Genomic DNA, 22,359 nt, shown 5'->3' with positions numbered 1-22,359 from the left:
TGAATCTGGTGAATCTTGGCTCACATACCAGAACATGAACATTTCATAATTGATTCCCTGTTTTTATTGAGGGACAGGGAGTTGTGTTCCCTTCCCATTTTTGGAGAGACCCTCATTATACAACCTGTAGCAGCACAATTTGCAGTGATGTCCTTCTTTACATTTAGGATATTTTTGTTTTTGTTTGGTCTTTTTACCCTGTTTACTGTTTTTACAGTCTTTTTGACTATGTTACTCCTTGCCACAGTTACAACATTTTTGAGGCTGCAAGGCAGCAGCATGTACCTAATGATTCTTAAGGGTGGCATGAGTGACTTGATGAAAAGTCTATGGATTTATATAGGATTGAATCTAGGGATCAGCATAGGGACCTTCTCAAATAAGGATATCATTACCAGTAGGAATTCCTACATTTGAATTCTTGGGGGACTGAGCAACCTCAGGCTTCTACTATTCTTGAAGCCATGTATTAAACTGTGAATTAGTAAGCACTGTTTTCATGACTCTCCAGTCCCATGGTGTCATCTCATAGTTACGTCCTATTGCCTACAATTTCTTTTGTTAATGGGCTCTATTGACCACTGTCTGAAATACTCTTCTTAAACTCTTTGACTATACCATAAGTCAAATGCTCATGTTGACGGTCTCTGATATCTCTTAGAGACAAGATAGGTATGTATTTTTAAAACTTTGTCATTAGCCTTTTTAAAGCATTTTTTGAGATTCAGGACTAAAATCCTTAAGAGGGCAGAAGTTCAATCAGTGGTGTAGGAAGTAGAAAATGAGCTTCAGAAAGGAGGAGGAGACAATGGTTTTGTTTTGTTTTGTTTTTGTGATAGGGTCTTACTTTGTAGTGCAACCTGCCTTTGAATGCATCATGTAGCTCAGGCTAGACTTTAACTCATGATAATCTTTGTGTCACAGCCTCCCAAATGTGAGATTACAGGCATGTGCCACCAAAATCAGAGAAGGTGTTTTTTTTAATGAAGCCTCCTTTATTAGAATAGACTGAATAGTGATCCTGTGAAGATACAGGTAGCAAGATGTATAAATTTTATGGGACCTAATGATTGTCTTAATTTTTGACTCATGTGTTCCCAGTACTTTATTGGTAGACTTCCCTCAGTGAGACCAAGGGCATTGTTACTGAATAACAACAGTTTAATGAATTGAGATTTATTTTATTTCTTTTTTTTATTTAAAAGGAAAAAGAGAAAAAACAAAACAAAACAAAGTGGTGTAAGGATACAAGTAATACAGACTACAAAAAAGAAACAGAAATCACCAGTTAATAGATTACACATTATCATGTTAGAGATGGTTGCTCAAGTCACAGTATCAAAGCATACAAAATGGACATTCAAACAGTGAGATTGCAAACAGTTGTGTTCAATGATCCAACCAAAAACATTAATATTGTCATCTATTTAACACCCCTAAACACACTTGCAGTTGTATCCTTTAGAGCACTTTTTTTTCCCTCTCTTTTTTACAACAAAATTGATTTTGGGTTTTATTACTCTTTAGTTCTTATTACTTTTTTTTTTGGAAGAGAATAAAGTCAAATATGGCAAAACAAAGCTGCCAGTCAAAACCAAGGATAGACATAGCACATGATGTAAAAACAGAGTACAAGGTTATCAACAATGGTTACCATAATGCCTCTTGCTTCCTTAAAAAGAATTGTCTATCTCATTAGGTATTATAAAGTTGAACTAAACAGTAGAGAAAAAGATCAATAAAACCTAAACATTGTAAACATACAGGGCTTCCAAAGGAGATAATAGTGAAACTAGAATGGGCATCCTAATGAATCTTATTGTCTTCTAAGTAGTTGACTATACCCTCAAACTTGATACTATCATACAGAACAGAACAGAGTCTAATCAGTCAAAACAAGATAGTGGGAGTATTACAAGACTTCAAGTTAATAGGAAATCAAAAAAGTTACTATAATATATCCTGCTAATTTTTAAAAAATTTTTCCCCTTAATTAAAACAATCATAAAAAATAAGAATAATTTTTTAATGAATAAGGGAGAGATTGAAATAAAAGAGGATATAACAACATAACAATACAGGTCAAAGCATGACAGTTTTAGCAATCTAGTGCTTCACCACCAAATAACCCGACTTAACAGTATTTACCATAGTGTCTATCTTTTTTCTTGAAATATTTGAATATAACTTCATATACTGTAGCTTCAAATATTTCCATATCAAGCATCCCAGAATAAAGTCATTCCAAGTCACTTATTAGTGAAAACTTTACAAGGCTTCAAGGCCACATAATGGGGAATCATGATTACCACATACTTTTATATATTTGAATTATTACTTACATTAGGGAAACTATTTGGTATTCACACATGCGAGTTTGATTTATTTCACTTATGAGTATGGTCTCAAGCTGTACCCATTTATTGATAAATATCTCAATGTGATGCTTCTTTATAGCTGAGTAATACTGCATTGTATAGAAATACCACAACTTTTTTATCCATTCCTCAGTTGATGGACACTTGGGTTGTTTCCAAGATCTGGCGATTACAAATTGTGCTGCTATAAATACAGGTGCACATATATCACTGTGGTATGATGCTTTCAGTTCTTCTGGGAATATCCCTCAAAGTGGAATAGCTGGAACAAATGAGACTTCCAATCCCAGCTTTTTGAGAAATCTCCAGACTGACCTCCACAAAGGTTGTACCAGTCTACACTCCCACCAACAGTGCAGGAGAGTTCCTCTTTCCCCACAGCCTCTCCAGCATTTGTTGTTGTTGGTTTTCTTGATCCTGGCCATTCTTTCAGGAGTGAGATGGAATCTCAGTGTGGTTTTAATATAAATTGAGATTCAGAAACTAAATTCAAATGTTTTTAAGCCACATTGTAGATACATGGCAGGAATGAATGTGGAAGCTTGACAAATCATATGTCTAGATATGAAAAAATTATAACCCAAAGCAATGAATTGCAAAATAGAATTGCAAAGATGACATACCAAAGATTGTGGAACAATAAGCAGCACAGAATATACCTCTTAGGGAGTCACAGTTCATATGCTGGAATACAGCAATGTGAGGAAGACAATAAGGAGAAAAGTGAGTGCACTGGATCCTGAAAGAATCTGAAGCATGGATTGAAGCCCATGGAGAGAGTGAAGAGAGAAACTTCAATGAAGAAGGAGGTTGCTGGCAATGTCTTCTCCCTGAGACAGGACTCTACATGAAAGGTGTGGTTTGAACCTCCAGACACATGGTCACAGTGATGGTGATGGTTGGTGACCCTGTAAGCCTCTGCAGAGAGATGTGGCAGTGGAGGGAAGCAGTAGACATGGAGCAGAGCAGTGGACGTGAAGGACTGCAATGACTGTTGGTAAGTGCAAGGATCCTCACTCTTGCATGGAAGAGAACCATTGGCCTGAAGCCATCTTGGAGATGGGCAGCCTGAAATCCAAACTTATAATGGTGGATGGCTCCATCTGGTGGCTACCAGGGCTCAGACCCATGGAAGATACTTGGACGGTGGTGAACCAAATACAACTGACTGGTCTCAACCAGAAAGTGCAGGTTTACTGAGATTACCCAGTATGCCACCAAAAATCTAATGTTGGCTTGCTGGAATAGAACAACCTGGATCTGGACTGTGTTTCTGCAGTTTGTCTGCCAATGCAAGCAAAGATAAACCTGGAAGTGAACATTTTTTCCTTTTTCTTTCTTTTGTATTTTTTTGTCTTCTCTTTCCTTTTACATTTGTTTTTTATTCTTAGTTCTTTTCTTTCTTAATCTTTCATATCTTCATCAAGTATGAACATGGTTTCTAGCCTCTCTGTGGTTCTATTCTATTCTTTTCATCTCTTGCTTCACTCTTTCCTTTCAGTTTTCAACATCCATTTCCCAAAGTTAGCATGACCCTTGTGGTCTTGCAACTTTTCTTCAATCTCTTCCTCTTTCAATTCTATATTTTCCCCTTAAACTATTTTCAATTTTTACCCCCAAGGGAAAAATTGACATATCATTGAATACTACATATAATTTTCTGTTTTGTTTTATATTTTGTTATAAAACCACCAATCTAGTTCACATGGTTAAAGGTGGAAAATTAAGGGTTAGTTCAGTTTGTCATTTTTTAGGCTATGTTTGATGATACTTGTGGCACTATAGCCAAAATTGACATAATTGTTCTAAACAGCTGTTGGTCTTGGTATTCCATGACCAAGATTAACTACGGGTTACAGAAAATACTGTGGCACAATGCCAGCAAACCAGGGACTGGGCCAAACAGCTTCCATCTTGAACAAGCTGAAGAGGTAAGGTCTTCCAACAGACTCAAAACCCAAAAACCAGCTATATCTGGAAGATATCTCAGAAGTAGTCATCATCTAAGCATCTTAAATACTAGCAATAAAGCAACCCACTATAGGCAGTGTACAAGCATCACCCCAAGAATTAAACTAAAAAAGAAAGAAAGAAAGAAAAACAAGACAAGACAAGAAAATGAGATGACACTTAAACAAAATGCAACCCTTGGCATTGAGGTTGCCAAAGGCAAATGCAGGGGGCAATGAGGTGAGAAAATTTGAAATCCTCCCATCAGACCTCTCTGAAGTGGTAACAGCAGAGCAATTGAATGAGGTTCTGAAAAATATGAAATTACAATTAATCTCTCAGGTAAATACAGAGATGATGTCCAACTTAAGGACCATGCTTTGTGACACTAGAGCAGAAAAAAGTAGAGAAGCTCAAAAAAATTACAGAAGCTCAGGATATGAAAAAATGGGATCCATAAAGCACATTCAGTTAAATACCCAGGAGAATAAAAATTCCATTGAAAGTATTCAAAGTAGATTAGGCCAATGTGAGAATAGAATCAGATATTGAAGACAAACTTGCAGGAACAAAAAAATTCTCAAAAATAGCAAGGAACCATGAGAAATCCAACAGCTGCTAGATGAGAAAAGAATAACTTAAGATTAATTGGTGTCAGTAAAAAAGGAGATACCACAAATAACATCAAGAAAATATTCATGGACATCATGGCAGAAAACTTCCCTGGTAGAGAAAAAGAATTTCACTTGCAGATAATTGAAGCATACAGAACTCCAGTTACCCATGACCAAAAAGATCTTCAGGCAGGTTTAATATATATAGTCAAGATTCTAGAAATTCAACACAGTAGAGTCTTAAAAGCTGTTAAGGAGAAGAAACAAATCACGTGTAAAGGAAGCCCATCAAAATCACAGCAGACTCCTCAACACAAACTCTCAAGTCAAGGAGAGCTTGGAGTGAAGTATTTCAAGCTCTAAAGGAAAACAACTTTCAACCCAGATTGATATACCCTGCAAAACTGTCCTTCAGAACTGGAAAAATAGGATATTTCCATGACAAAGAATGTCTGAGGTAATTTACCATCAAACCACCACTCCAAAATATTCTTAAGGACAATCTAGAAAGAGATAAAAAGCATTACAGCTCCATTAGCCCCATCAGAAGTTATACATCAGGCAAGGCAAACAATTAGTGGGAAAGGGAAAAAAATGGTAAGTGAGCACTAAAATAACATGACAAGGACAAGTCAATGCATTTCACTTATAACCATCAGTGTTAATAGTCTCAATTCACCAATCAAGACACAGAGGGCAGAATACATGAAGAAGCAAGATCCAGCAATATGCCACATGCAAGAAACATTTAATTAAAAAAAATTACACACTGAAAGTCAAAGGATGGAAAATCAAGTAAACCCTAAAACAATTGTATTGAGAGATCTCACTACCCCACTATCAGAAAAAAAATCAACTAGACAAAAAAGTCAATAATGAAATATTAGAATTAACCAAACTTTCAAACAAATGGATTTAGTATATAAGAATGTTCTGGGGCTGGGGATTTAGCTCAGTGGCAAAAGTGCCTGCTTTGCAAACAGGCAGTCGTTAGTTCGATCCCCGGTACCGATAAAAAGGAAAAAGGAAAAAAAAAAAAGAATGTTCTACTCCCCAACATCAGAATATATATTCTCGTCTGTACATGGGACATTGTCCAAAATAGACCATATAGTGGCTCATAGTTCATGCTTTGGTAAATGCAAAGGAATTGAAATTATCCCATGCATCCTGTCAGACCACAGTGCATTGAAATTGGAAATTCATGGTAAAAGAAACCGCAATAACTTCATAAATCATGGAAATCAAATAGCACCCTCCTGAATAACCAATTGTCACAGATGAAATAAAAGGACAAATTAGACAGTTTTTACAGTTGAAAGTTGAATGATGATTAGAATACAATATACTGTAACTTATGGGACATAATAAAAGCAGTCTTAAGGAATACATATAGCAATAAATACCCATAAAAGGGAAATAGAAAAAGCGCACATAAACATCTTAATGTTGAACCTCAAACTTCTAGAAAGAGAAGAACAGGTTAAGAAACACCTTAAAACCCACAATATCACTCTTAAATAAAAAAAAAACCCCACAATATCAGAGTATGAAAGTCAGTGGATATAATGTGTCAAACTTGTGCCCTAGGAGAGGCAGTCCACAGGCCTGGTTTAGAGCTGAGGGAGGGTTTTTAATGTCAAATCGTCTCTGATGCAGTGTGCAATATGCTCAACAGTGAGCTCACGGTCTAATGGTGTGGTAGGGTGACATGTATATGTCATTGCTTTTCTGGAATATTTAACTGAAGTAATTGTAAACTCTCAGTTTCAGTAATAAAATACAAGAGATGGTTTGTTTGGAATGAAAAGATGGAAAAGAAATAAGATAGCCTGCTACTTTGGGAGGATAAGTAGTAACAGGTGAATATCCCAGAGGTCTTATTCCTACCTCCTTTGATTTAGTAATAGGAATTTTTCCATCCCCCATGCGGACAACTGAAAGATGTCCCTATCTGATTGGTTTTGTTGGGAATCTTTGATTCTGACCTGAGATGTCTGCTTACAGTATTTCCACCATTTGATTTCTTCCTCTCCATTTGTGATGTGTAAGTGGATAAGTAGTAACAGGTGAATATCCCAGAGGTTTTATTGCTACCTCCTTTGATTTAGTAATAGGAATTTTTCCATCCCCCATGTGGGCAACTGAAAGATGTCCCTATTTGATTGGTTTTGTTGGGAATCTTTGATTCTGACCTGAGATGTCTGCTTACAGTATTTACACCATTTGATTTCTTCTTCTCCATTTGTGATGTGTAAGTGACAGAGCGAGAGCTTTATAAGAAGGTAACTTAGATTTAATTACTAAATACGGAGAAAATGTGTATATGTGTATATCTGGTACAATAATACAGTGACGTTAAAGTGAGAACGTACATAAATGTGTATACCTGTAGGTGTGATCCTGTGATCCGTCCCACGGATCAGTCCGTGGGCCTCCGCCTGGAGAAGGGAACTGGGATGAAGGGCAGGGCAAGAGAAAAGAGAGATGAAGACCTGGCAGGATTCCATTCAAGTCTGTTTACTTTTAAAATGGCTACAACTTATATAGGGTGGAGGTGGGCCGATGGGGGCAGGAAGAGGGCACGGAGTGTTATCTGATAGGTCATCCTCACATCCGGGTATATGATGTAAGCAGGAGAGGATTATGGGTAATGTAGGCAGACATGAGGATCATGGAAAATGTAGGCTGAAGCAGGAAGTTGCTTATGTCATGCGCATTGTAGGCAAGGGGAGGATCATGGGAAATGTAGGCTAACACACAAAATGCCCTCAGGTGGGAGGGGCAGGGCAACAGCAGCCATTCTGAGCCGCTCCCTACATAGGTGTGTGTGTGTGTGTGTGTGTGTGTGTGTGTGTGTTTGTGTGTGTGTGTGTGTGTGTGTTTGTATCTGTATCTTATATACTAAAAATGAGTCCTTAGGTGGCTGCCTCTTACCTCCTTTGGATTTCGTCTAGTGGGTCAGGGGAGCTGGTTTCCTTGGTCTTTTATATTTGTGACAGTCCATGTTTTGTTAACTCTTTTTGATAAATTGATAAATGTATTACCTGGAGCTTCTCTCAGTCTAGCTTCTCACTCTTCTTTGTCTTTCTAATTGCCCCAACTATAGAGGCAGAAAACTACCTTTAGTAAGTCTCTCTACTTATTTAGAATAAAGCCTATATTTTCCCTATATGGGAAACTTTCCCTACTCAGGTTATATCATCTGAGGTGTTGGACTTTCCAAGGTGATATCTGCTCAAGCTAAAGTGGGTCTATGTGTTTGTAATGACATGAGCTGCTTGTATAATTTGAAAGCAACATTGATCTTGGAGTTGCGACTTGAAGATATTTTTTGATTGAAGTGATTTTGGGACACTCAGTGGACAAAGGTGATGTTGACATCCATTCCAAATCTCTAGTAGGACAATTGAATTCTCACTTAGAAGTGAACAAATCCAAACATTTCCCACAGTCTAAGATTTTACTCACATGGTGGTGAAAGGTGATTATTTGCAAGCAGGTTTTGAATTACACAATCTGATATAAGTATGTTATTAATGGAATGTTAGGTTATTTGCCAACTACAGCACTGAGACTGAGTTGGATATTCTGTATACACCTCTAATTTGGTCACATGCCATGCATCCTTTGTCTTGGTTGTCGGTTTTCCTGATGACAGGCAAGCTGTTGAAATTTTGAGTTGAAGGGCCTATGTTAGCCACTCGATGGAATGTGAGCCTTAGGATTTGACATATCTAATTAAATCAATGGGTTACATAGATGAGTTTGTCTCCAAACTGCAAGCCTATTAGTGGTAATGAGGTTAATTGTAAGCAGAGCACCTGGGAACTGCACTTTATGGGTCTTTTTTCAGGGAATGTGGATATCTGTGTGGAAATGGGTCCCATTTTAAATGAGGGAGTCAATGGCCCATCATGCAACCTGTGTTTAATGGTTCCTAGTGGATTAAGTACCTGGGATCTGGTCTCTAGCCCAGATGGAATCAGGTAAAATAGGACTTTTAAAGAAAGAGCAAAGCTTTATTCAAGTGTATCATATATAATGAGGTCTTACACACATGGAGATAAAAGTTGTCCTCTTTTAAATTTGGGAAACTGGGCATGGTGGCAAATGCCTGTAATCCTAGCACTTGGAAGGCTGAGGCAAGGGGATCATTGCAAGTTTGAGACCAGTCTAGGCTACAAAGTGAGCTTAAGGCCAGTCTGAACTACATAGTGAGACCCTGTCTCAAAAAGAATAAATAAATAAATAAATGTGGGAAGGTATCTAAAGGTGATGTGAAGTGTGATTTAAATAGGAGATCTTTTTCATTTGTTTTTTTGCATTTTGCTTTTTGTTGTTGTTGTTGTTGTTGTTTTTTGTTTTTTGTGGTTTTTTTTTTTTTTTTTTTTTTGTCTTTTTCCTTTTTATCGAACTCACGACTGCCTGCTTGCAAGGCAGGTGCTTATGCCGCTGAGCTAAATCCCCAGCCCCTGTTTTTTTGTTTTTTTGTTACCAGGGATCAAATTCATGACCGCACACTTGCAAGGCAGGTACTTATGCTGCTGAACTAAATCCAGGCTGCTTTTTGGTTTTTGAGCCCCAGTCTATTTACTTCAGGCTGACCTTCAACTCATTATGTAGCCCTGGCTGGTTTTCAAGTCATGGCAATGCTCTTGCCTCAGGTGTTCAAGTCCTGGTGATCCACAAGATCTTGAAGCAAGAGAGATGAAGGCATGGTGCAAGATGGAAGCCATGTGAAATAGTCATTTGCCTGACTTAAATTTGAAGAGAATTCAGGGACTATTAAGTCCCTGAATTTAGCCAGCTGTGTAGGACGTATCAGGGATATGAAAGCTGCTAAATGCCTTTTTCAGAGTTAAGCATTGTATATTCCGAGAAGTGAAATGGTGCAGCTTGGTAACTGTCAGTACTGCCTGTAACTCCTAAGGAGATAAAGGAATATCCTGTTGAGGCCTTTTATTATGGCCTTGGTATCTAGGAGACTTCTGTGTTGTTTTGTACGTGTATTTTGACTTTTCTGAGGCAAGAAATGCCAGGAGGTTTTGTTTGTTTGTTTTTAGTATTTTTCTTGTTTGCTTATTTTTCCTTGAAGGAAGCGTGTTCTAAGTACTGAACCAATAGCTTAATGAGTATGAAGATGGGAAGATTTGCTTGACCAAGACTTCCAGGGCTGAGACTCGTGCTTGAAGTGTGGATGAATATAGTGGTTCTTGTGTTCTGTCTTCTATCAGGGAGAAATTAGGGGCATCCTCACTAATGTTTAGAAGGCAGCAATATTCAGTGAAGCTACACCATATATAATATGTAGCTGTACCCTTTGCATAATCTATGAACTGCCATTGCTTTTCTTACTGTTAATATCAGAGGAGTTTACCTCATAGTTAGGGGGCCTGTAGGAGGTATGTCATCACCTGACATCACAGTATGTGGCAAGGAACTAAGAGCAGGGAAGCCACTCTTTCCTGCAGTTGAAATATCGGGCAGCATCAATTTGGCCCCACCCTGTTTTAAGGGGGTCTCCTTAGCTATTCATGCTGCATTTCCATGACTCAAAGCATAAAGGAAGATGCTGGGTATGAAGAGTCACAGCCTCAAGGTTTCTAAGAGCCTCTATTTCCATGGGAGTCTAGAAGGCAATCAGTTACTCACTGTTTTAATGGCATGGGACCAAGGAGGGCAAGTTATCTCATGGGGAGCCTTGTGTAGTATACATGTCCAGTGACTATTGACATCATCAAAAGCTATCAAGGTCTTTACTGTGACAGTCTTCTTTTGAAAGCAGTAATGAGAATGACTGTTGATTTTAATTTAGAAGTAAAATTTGTAAATAATTTGTTGCTCCCAGAATCCAAACCATGCTGATAAAAGATATCCCACACATATATGTGCTTAGTAATTGTGTCAGAAGGATTTAGGAGAAAGTGTCATTAACTGAATAGCATACCTGTGCTCCTGGAGAAAGGTCCATGTCATCAAGATCTTATCTACAATGAGTGTGTGATTAAAAAAGCTGCTGACTTACTAATGTGTAGCCTAGAAGAGATGTTTTGTATACCTTTCGAAGAGAAGGCAACCAGAAACTGAAATTCTTGCAGAAATCAGCCCTGAGAAGAACATTCTATCTAAATCTATTGGGCCAGATGTGCATTAGGTGTTGAGTAGCCAGCATCAGTAATTTTTTTTTTTTTTTTTTTTTTTTTTTTTTGTATGTTGGAAATGGAACTCAGGACCTTGTGCTTGCCAGGCAGGCAGTGTATCACTGAGCTGTCCGTAGGCAGCATTACTAATTTTAATATGGGAGGTTGGTTAGCAATGTCTCGATTCATGATATCATTAAGGGTACATTAAGGGTACAGTACAACATAATGCGATATCTTCTATTTCTTTTATTTATTAATTTACTTATTTCACAATTAAGAATAGGCAAAATTCTTCGGTTTTTTGGAGAACAAATAGAGATAATCATTCCTTGATTAATTATGCTTTATATACTGAGTTTTATTTCACTAAGTATATTTTAACTGTTGTTGAGTCACAATGAGTATATATATATATAAATATTTTTTTTTGTCTTTTTCATTTTTATCGGTACTGGGGATCGAACTCATGACCCCCTGCTTGCAAGGCAGGTGCTTATGCCACTGAGCTAAATCCCCAGCCCCCACAATGAGTATTTTAACAGAGGCCTCATTGCTTCCTCTTTTATCTAACCAATTTGCAAATATCCAAACTTATTTATATTTTAATGTATTCATTTGCCAGATTATTTATGTCCAATATAGAATGTCTTAGAGCAGTGAATATTACAACTATGAGAAATTCTGACAAGGCAACTGTTAAAGGCAGGCATTCTCCTTTTTTCCCTATATTATATGTAATAACCCAACTCAGAATATTAGAGGCAAGGTCTCTGTCTTAAGCTTAGGTAGCTGGAGGGTGCACTATCTCATAGAGAGGTTCAGACTGGTCTACCTACAAAAGCATTAGGCCAGCTTTGAAGGAGTAGCTGGTAGACTTGTGTCTGGCTGATTATTGTCTGTTCTAGTGTCATTGTTTTGCAATTCTCAGGACTGAGTGATGGTTCCTTTTTCAGGAAAGGATTATCTATGTCAATGGACGTTTCAGTCAATGTGGGGCATTGCTTTTCGTAGAATCTTAGTGATCACAGTTTTTAGACAATGACTGGAAACTCTGGCTATAAGTGAATGCCCTTGCAAACCTCTTTATCTTGCTTTCTTCAGTCTGAAAGCGGGCATTTTTACCAGGTTTTGCCATCCTGGAATCTCCTTCTGAATGTGATTTTTAGGTTCTCTCTGTTAAGAACAAAAAACCAGTCAAGACAAGCACAAACAGTAGCAAAATTTTATTAAAGATTTAAAAAGAAAAATGTACTGCAGCATGAGTTTGATTCAAGTAAATGTGGGAAAAAACATACATCCTATGGTATGAGGGTTAGCCACTGCACAAGATAGATATGTAGTGTATTTTTTTTTTTTTTTTTTTTTTTATCACTTACTCTTCAGGACAACATCAGGTCTAGGCCATCCTATTGAACACCTACTCAAGTTCTTGCAAGAAGTCCAAGTGCAGGGCTTTGCAAATTGTTCTTGACGTGTCCTGGGATTTTGTAAATAACAATTCATACCTCCTTCCTCCTCCATCTCTGCCATGCCCTAATCTCCTATCTCATTTCTCACTGAGAGACACATATCCTTATAATTGTTTATGGTATGCTGAGAGAGCAAAGGTTTATATCTTCTTTGTATAGCTTCTGGCTGAAAGGGGCTATAGACACCTACTAAGGAGTATTTGTGTTCTAAGTACCTTGGGTTGTTGTGGTCCACTAGCTGGGTTGAAGAAATTGTCAGAAGACAATGAGAAAACTTATTTAACATTCAGCTGTCTGTTTGATGGGAGAAAGAATCTTTACTGTTATCCCTTTGGGGCCACTCTAAATACCATACTTTTTGGGCTTTTCCTGATATAAAGTATCACAAAAGCCAGAACATTAGGGATTTCACTCCAATTTCTATGTTTTACCCAGAAACAGTTTAACTGAAAAATTGTCTCATAATTTAAACTATTACCCCAGACCCATCTCTCACCATTTTCTAATTTTTACTGAGCCCAAACCATGATGCAATGTAGCTAAGATTCTGTTTGCAAACAATTCAGTATCGCACAAACACAATCATCTTCCCCCAAATCATAAAACAAATTAAATTTGTAAACCAAGGTACCACTGTACTTATAGTTACATTGTAATATATGTTTTAGAGGCACAAAAGCCAGTCGTCACCTTGTATTAAGTTTTTAAAAACATAAGCCTTTACTATATAGGCCTGGAGGTGTAGGTCAGTGGCAGAGCACTTACACAGCACAGGCATTTACCTGAGTCAATCTCTACTACTGAAACTGATGGAGAAAGAGGTCTTTAGGATATAAATTACTATATATATTTTGAATTTCCAACTAGATCAAACAATGGAAAGTTATCTCCAGTTATGTAGTTTAGTTCATACATGAATATTATTTATCATTTGCTTATGTGAAAATGTATGTACACAGAAATTTGACCTATATTTTGTATTCTTTTGTTTTTTGATATAAGGTCTGGCTATGTATGTCAGGCTGGCCGTGAACTCACTGTGTTGCTCAGACTGGCTTCAAACTCAATGCGATCCTCCTGCCTCAGACTCCTTGGTGCTGGGATTACAGTCATGCAGAACAACACCCAGCCTATTTTGTCTTCTTTTATGGAGTGTATACTATTAAAATTAATCAGTGATATAGAGCTAGCATTCTGCTTGTCAGGCCTGGTGTTTGCTCAGTATTGAGAGTTCAAAGTTCTTTTTTTTTTTCTCCTTGCTTTGAAGCTGCTTTAAACTACTCTTAAATTTTTTAATTGTTCCTTAAACTTTTGTCCCCTTGAAGCTGTGGTTTTCAGGTTTTTTTTTTTTTCTTGTTGAGAAGAGGAATAGAGGAATGAGGAAGGTACCTGGTGACTGTAGGCCAGTGATGGTGAATCAAACTCCAACCCTAAATCCTCTGATTTATCACAAAGTGCCAACACTGCAATTCAACCTGAATAGTGAAGTTTAATTTAGTTTAGAAAAAGAAACTTATACCTTAACATCTTTTGTCACACAGCTTTCAAAGATTAAAGCGGCTTTTTATTTAAAGGTAAACATTTGCATTTGGCATGCTTTTATGTGCTGTAATTTGATGCTTATCTGCTGGGGTGATCCTGGGGTGACTTGCCTTGCATGGTGACAGGGAGAGCTCTGCATGCCCACTACAGTACATGTGTCATGAATACACCATCTCTGCTCTTGGCTTTCCCTGAGACAGCAGAATATGTTGTCTCTACTCATCCCAGTTTTCTTAATGAAAAATCTTCAGAATGATGGAGTTTCTTCATCGGTAAAAATATTTTTATTTTCCCATTTTTGATGTTTGCCTAACAAATTGATAGAATCCCAAGTAATATGTTTGTGAGAAATGGCCTCCAAATGTAGTCCCCTAGGTCCCCATTCAGAGGCATCCCCCTCCCTCTCCTAGGTATCCCATTTGACTCATTAGGTATATGTCTCCAGAAATGCCACCCTATCAAAAGCATTTGTCATGCTTTAAGGCAATAGCAGTTGAAATGCATTTTATTTTGGCCTCATGGTCATGACCATCCAATCCACCCTCCTTGATGTGCCAAATGTTATATTTCTCTTTAATTTGATTTTGGGGTCTCTAAGGAGAAGGACCATCCATGTATTTCCATTCCCTTTCATCAGGTTCCACAAGTTGTGTTTTTACATAAGTCCATGTGACTTCTCTCATTGGAGTCTGCTTTTCTCCTGCTAAGGTAGCCACTGTGTTGAAATGCCCTAAGCAAAAGAGAATTAGATTGGGATTGGGTTTCTTAATCAGGCAAGACACAGCAAAAGATAGACAGAGACACATACACACAAAATAAAAGGAGCAGGTTTTATTTCTAAAGTGAGAAGCATGCCATAGCTACCGACAGATATGAGATAGTAATGTGAGCAATACATGTTCAAACAGTGGGTCAGGAAAATAGATAGAATTGATTGCAGATAATACCAAGAATAAGCAAATGAAATCACATCAAATTAAAAAGCTTCTGCACAGGAAAGAAAACCACCAGTGGTGTGGAGCGACAACCTATAGAATGATATAATTTTCAGTAGTTCTCAGGTAAAAGATTAGTATATATAAAGAAGCAGAAAAGTTAGATCCCACCTTTTTAGACACCCAATTAGAAAATGAACATCTAAAATCAGATGAAGAAGTAAAAATGGACAACAAATATGTCAAAAAAAATCACTGTCTATTCAAGACATGCAATTTAAAACAACACTGAATTTCAGTCATGTTCCAGAAGAAATGGCTATATTTAAGAAATAAACCAGTAGCAAATCCTGGCAAGACTGAGAAATAGGTACCGTTCTTTGTTGGTTTCTATGAAACTGGTATAATCACTATGGAAATCAATATGAAAATTCCTGAAAATATTTAAAACTATAAATTACATTCTACCTAGTTATTCCTTTTGTAGGTATCTTTCCAGCAGAGTTGAAAACATCATACCACAGTGTTGTATATACCCATGTTTATAGAAGCATAATTTGTAACAGCTAAATCTTGGAAGTGGTCTATATGTCCAAAAATTGTGGCATTTATATGCAAAGAAGTACTACCTTGCCATCAAAAGGATAAACCAGTAATTTGTAGAAAAATTAAAGTGCTTTGAGACCATAATACTAAGTGAAGCAAATCAAACACACAAGCTTAAATATTGCATAGTTCCTCTTACATGAAATACTCAACCTATAAATAAAGTGCAAAATTAAAGATAGGTAATAGGAAAAAGAGAGAAACTATAATTGTAATCCAGAATGGACAATGTATCTAAAAGTACACATCCATTTAGTATAAATTTTAGTAAAAGTTTATATGTTTCATATGATTTTGGCCTTTTAATCTCTTGTTAATCTTTTTTTGATAGTTAACTTCATCTGGACTTGTAATTAAATTAACCTAATACTGGCAAAAAGGAGAGGTAGCTAGGAAGAAGAAAAAATAAAGAATTGGGATATGTTATACACATGTACTGATTCCCCACAATGAATGTAATCATTATATGCTGCAAACGTACACTATACCAAAAAAAAGGATTGGTTCTCACAAACATAACTGTCTCAATATATGATGTTATGTATTACATTTACATAAAGCACATTTTATAAATAATTATATATCACTTTTGCATATAATTTTAAAATATAATATAAAAATAATTCAAATATATCATAGTCATTTATACACTGTGAAATGTCTTTATATGGCAATTATAGTATACAGTATGATTTTTGCATAATTATAAATAGTTATGTGTATATAGTAGATAGATACATAGATATTGGTACCTATAAGAATTATATATATAAGCTTTTAAGATACAGGGGTTAAACTCAGGCCCTGGTAAATGGCCATCAAGACATATACTTCTGATTTACATTCCCAAACAAAAGGATTATGTATTTAAATACATGCAATATAAAATAATTATGTGTCATGCTTTTTTCTCACCTTTGCCATTACATTAATATACTGTTTCAGATCTTCAAAAGTGTCTTCTTTACCCATGAGTTCAAGGTATGAAATGAAACAGCAGCAAGGTAACACCTTTGTGTATGTATGGGTGTGTATGTTTTCCTTTGTTTTAAGAGACACAGTCTTACTATGATACAAGCTGACAGGAAACTCACAATGTAATCCAACCTCCTAATGCTTCACTCTTGTATAAGACTAGTATAAGACTTCACTCTTCTATAAGACAGGCATGCTCCACTGTGGTTGGATTGTAGAACACCTTTTGCCTGTAATGCGCCCTGGTTCCTACCTTGGAACCCTCACATTGACTTTGTGTGTGACTCCACACATGGGAGCTTCAAGTCTACTTCTACTCACCAAGGCAGGCTAAGAAGAATAGGAAAACAAAAAGGCCATTTGTCCTACCATTTATCAGTGATGCCTTGTCAGGTGACCAAACAAAAATCCAGTATCTCCTGATCCACTTTGGCTGTATTTCTTTTTATTAGTGAGTTGAGGCCATCTATATTAGTGATTATAGCTAACCTCTGCCTCATGCTATTTTTCTGCCATTGGTTGTCTACTTTTCCCCTTCATTCTACTATCTGTCCTCTTCAGTGAGCCCCCTCTGTGACTGTTCCTGAAACTATGGTCTTTTCTTTCTTTCTCTGTAGAATGTCCTTCAGTAATTTTTGGAGAGTTGGTTTGGTGATCACGAATTCCTTCAGTTGTTCTTTGTTATGGAAGTATCTTGTTTCTCCATCAATTTTGAAATGTAGTTTTACAGGGTACATCAATCTGGGTTGGAGGATATTTTGTTTCAGGACTTGAATAGTACACTCCAAGCTCTTCTTGATTTGATTGTTTGTGGTGTAAAGTTGCCGCTGAGCTAAATCTCTGGCCCTGCATTCATTGTTTTGTTTTTATGAGTTCTATTCTGTTCTTTGTTTCATTTTTACTATGTTTCAAGTTATGGTTAGCTGTTTTGAAAACAACAAGAGGTATTATGGTAATCATTATTGATTTTGTATTGTTTTTGAAGTCCTGTATCACCTACACTGTTTTGTTTTGATTGGCTTTATTCAATTTTGTTTCACTTGGTTTTATTCTCTTTAAAATAAAAATTACAAAAAATAATAAATGAGGGGCTTGAGTAGTAGAAAACACAACACTGAGTAATTCTCTCCTCAGTGGGTTGAGAAGTTTATCAGCATGAGGCAGGTTACTTCTTTCTACAATAATTTTGATTTTGTTTTATGCTCTTTGCTTGCTTATTTTGAATTTTTTTTTCTTTTTCGTTTTTATTGGTACCAGGGATTGAACTCACGACTGCCTGCTTGCAAGGCAGGCGCTTATGCCCCTGAGCTAAATCCCCAGCCCCTGCTTATTTGAATTTTTTGAGACAGAGGGTAGTTATGTAGCCTCAAATGTGTGATATAGTGATATTTGTGAATCTGTAATGGAGCTTTCAGATCTACATCTTCTCTACCATACAAGTATAAGGCATGTAAAATTCTCCCCTATTAAGACCAAATAGCATTCAATTTGACTAGGAGCTTCCCATTGGGGAGCAGAAAAATATCTTTCAAGGCAGTTTTCAGTTGGAGGTTCAAATTCATACTGCAGAGATAATAGGCCTTGTCCTTAATTTTACTTGTTTTTGCAGCTTTATGTGTAGTATTTTGAGGCTTTTGACATGTTCTGAAGCTTCATGAGCCAAATCGGTGCTTAAGATTCAGAAACCTCATAGAGTTTGGGCTGTATTCTATACACTTAGTAACTTTTACATAATACTGACATCCTGCTGCTTATCCTAGAATAAAGGTGGTCATAAGAGAAAGATGGTGATTTGGGTGGTGAGATGCTTCTATTTGCACAGAGCTACCTTTGAATAAATCCATTTTTCCTTTTGCCAAAATACAAGTATTCCTTTTGCTTAGTGGGTAGGGAGCAAACAAACCTGAGCATTTGAATCTAAGTGGCTAAGTGGCATAGCTAGTCAGGAGATAAGTCCTAACTTCTAGGAGACATGCTTCCTGGTTGGAACTGGCATTGACTATGGCTAATGGAAACCATGGACAGAACTCCAGAAACATTTCAAAAGCAGCTAGAGATATTAATTAGACAGCCTGCCTCATGACCCACTACCTCCCCTTTGTTGTTTATGCAGTAGCTGCCTCTAAACACTTTTATTGCTGAAAGGGGAAAAAAAAAAGGTTATTTTGGGCAGCTTATGGGTTTCAATTGGTTTCCCATTGGAAAGTGTGCATCTGAGATCTATTGTCTCTACTATTTGGATCTTTTCTTTTGTAGCTTTCTTAGGTAACAATGCCATTTGTGTGAGGTAAGCCACTTTCATTGTTTGAAGCTATTTGAACCTATTATAGGTCATTTTGGTTACACTGACTGGTTAGAAGTTTGGCAGCGCCTTTGCGGTGAGGTAAGGACATTCACTGTTCTGTTTGGACTTTTTTGCAAGTGATTTTAGAGCACTGATAGTATAAGAAGAGATTTAGTCATAGAAAAAGTTTCAGACCTTTGTTTGATTTGTTTTGTATACTTATTTGGTTTGGTTTGCTTTTGTTTCTTTTTTTTTTTTCTCTTCTTATGACTATATTCTAGGATGGGCAGCATAGTCTAGAAGCCACATATAACCTGGACGAGTTTCAGCCTTGATTCTGTGATGAGGAAACTGCTAGGGTGCACATTCTCCATGATGTAAATATAAACTGGGAAAGGTTACCTTTAAGATCCAACAGAGTTCTTGATTTGGCCAGGGAGATTACTATTTGTCCTCTAAAACAGTGTTCAGACAGGCTTAAATTTAACCTACAGAGATATCAGACCTGCTCCTTCCTTTTCCTTATATATGATTGTTCTTAGGAATCCATTTTGAGGTTTTAAGTCCGCCACTTTAGTTCTTGTACCTTTTTTTTTTTTCCTAGAAACTAGTGGACTGAGAGACTGCTTGGTCCACTCCAACTACCTCATCTACACAAACACTTATTGAGGAACATCTTGAACTATTCTGAGGCTTTTTCACAAGCCAATCTAGAATTCAAGATTGTTTAACTGTTGGTCTGACAGGAAAGTTTAGATTAAGATTCTTTATAAGGCTTGCTTCCTGCAGGCAGCCAGCATGGGTAGGGAGAAACAACCAGACATGCTCTGCATGCCTGCTGCCATCAGGATGCTTGCTTCATGTGGGCAAGCAGCATAGGCCAAAAGAAACAGTCAGACATGGCCTTGTTGGTCTGCCTCCATCAGTATGCTTGTTTCCCTCAAGTAACCAGTGCAGGCAGGGAGAAACAAGCAGACAAGCCCTGGGCACCTGCAGGCCACCACTGGAGATGCTTGCTTCCTGTGGCAGCCATAATGTGCCAGAAAATATAGCTAGACATACCCCTGCATGCCTGCCACCATCAAGGCAGTCTCGTCATAGACTTGCAGCCTGGGGAAAGAAGCAGCCCCACCATCACATGCCCATGGACATTGAGGAAACATGGATGTAGCAGTGCAGGTCTAGAGAAGCCTGCCCCATGACCCACTACCTCCCCAGAAACTTGGGTTCAGGGAAACACAGGTACCTGGCCCATTCCTCTACATTGCAGAGGGAAAGACAATGTAGGAAGTACCTGAGACCATACAACCAGCTTGTTTGGAGGAACCCAGGAAAATGTCAAGATGAAAGATCAAAAGGCAATCTCAGACCTCTAGCCCACACAGAACAATTTGGGGAATTACAGTTATGGAAGAAAATGGAAGTTACACATTTGAGATATCTGAAAGAATAGCAATAAAGTAAAAGAACAACTTTATGAAGCTGTAAAAGTAATCAGATCAGAAATGTCTCAGAAATCAGAAACATAATGAAAGAATTGCTGATAATACCTAAAGAACACATAGATTTTTTAAAAAAGGAGCATAAGAAAGTGATGGATACCTTGAGTGAACAATATAGGAAGGAATTACAATGCATAAAAAAATTCAAAGTGGTATCCAGGAAGTGAAAAACTCTACTAAAAGCTGGCAAAACTGATTTAAAAAAATGAAGATAGATTTTCAGGTTTGAAGATAGGATTGCATCTAGTGATTGTGCAAGAAAACATCTCTTGGCAATAACAAGGAGCCAGGAAATAACAATTCAGTGGCTGCAAGATTGTGCAAAGAAAAGTAATTTACAATTCTTAGGTACCAGTGAAAAACTGATGGGGGGGGGGTCAGCAAAAATGCTATGAATAGACTATTTACAGAAATAATAGCAGAAAGTTTCCCAAACATGGAAATGGACCTGGCATACAGAAAAGTGATGCGTGTAGAAATCCAACTAGCTATAACCAAAATAAATGTACACCCAAACATCAAGATTACAGAAATTCAGCACAAGAACAGAATATTAAAAACGTAGAGAAAAGAAACACATCCATATAAAGAAAACTCATCAGAGTCATAGCAGACTCCTCAAACTATCTAGTCAAGAAGAGCTTGGAGTGAAGTGTTTCAAATTCTGAAAGAAAACAAATTCCAACCCCAACTGATTTACTCTATCAAAATTTATGGATAAATGTGTTACCTCTATGATAAAACTGAAGGAATTCATAACCACCTACCAAGATTGCTAAAAGATATTCTAAAGAGAGATAAAAATGACCATGGTTCTAGGAACAACAACAGAGGTGAATGCCAAGTGGGCAACTGAATGGAGGAGAAATGTGGTGGCCATTGGAAAGAGGCAAAGCAGAATTACCCAATACATGCCAGTTGTAACTATTTATGTAGGTGGACTCAACTCATCAATAAAAAAAAAAAAAAACAGTGGATAAAGTAAAACACCCATCAATATGTGATGTACAAGAAATACATTTAACTCAAAAGTAAATATATGGACTAAAAGCCAAAGGAGAGAAAACAGTGTTCCATGTGAAAGGAAACCAGAGAAAAGCAGCAGTAGCTTGCCCATCAACCATAGAATGGAAAAGAAACATATGGTATTCTCATGCAATGGAAAGCTACTCTGTTATAAAGAAGCATAATCTTGAGGTCCTTTAGGTAAACGGGTGTAACTTGAGATAATGCTCTTGGATGAAATGGTTTGGACTTATATGTATGTATATTGTGTTATCTCTAGCATAAAAAACTGATTGTGTTAGAGGAATCCAAAATGTACAGTACATATTTTGAAAATGAAAGTGAAAAAAACATCAAAAAAGAAAGTGGTGGTAGCCATTGTTAATTTCCTGTTATCTCGTTTTGAAATCCTGTGTTGTTTTCATTGTTTCATTTTGTTTGATTTCATTTTGTCTTAGTTTGCTTGGTTTTATTATGTCTAATGGTATGGGAAGCTATTTTGAAGGTAATAAGAGGCATTATGTTAGCCATTGTTGATTTCCTTTTATTTGGTTTTGTTATGTGTTTCCAATTTTAATGTACTATGATATGATAATATGCATGACATTATTTCAATAACTTTGCATTTTCTTAAGTATGTTCTATGAGACAGTAAGTGGTCTATTTTGGAGAGTGCCCTGTGTGCAACTGAGAAGAATGTGTATTCTGCTATATTGGGATAGAACACTATATAGACAGGTATAAGTCCATTTCTTGAAAATTGTGTTCAGTTCTAATATTTCATTATTGATTTTTTTGTCTAGTTGATCTGTCTTTCTGACAGAGGGGTATTGAGATCTCCCAATGCAATTGTTTTAAGGGCTTATTAGATTTTTCATATCCATTAATATTTATTTCATATAGTTGGTTGCATTGATAATTGTTTCACACATATTTATGATTATTATCTTTTC

General features: G+C 36.9%; 1 long non-coding RNA gene across 1 annotated transcript in view; it reads left to right on the top strand.

Annotated features, from left to right (window-relative positions):
* The window catches only part of LOC134475463 (uncharacterized), a 141,034-nt gene that overhangs the window by 96,224 nt on the left and 22,451 nt on the right, over nucleotides 1–22,359 (top strand). The window lies entirely within an intron of this gene.

The sequence above is a fragment of the Cavia porcellus genome, unplaced genomic scaffold (assembly GCF_034190915.1).
Source record: "Cavia porcellus strain 051 isolate PalLab524CR breed Dunkin Hartley unplaced genomic scaffold, mCavPor4.1 scaffold_3, whole genome shotgun sequence".
NCBI classification, from domain to species: Eukaryota; Metazoa; Chordata; class Mammalia; order Rodentia; family Caviidae; genus Cavia; species Cavia porcellus.
This window is presented reverse-complemented; position numbering and strand designations above follow the sequence as displayed.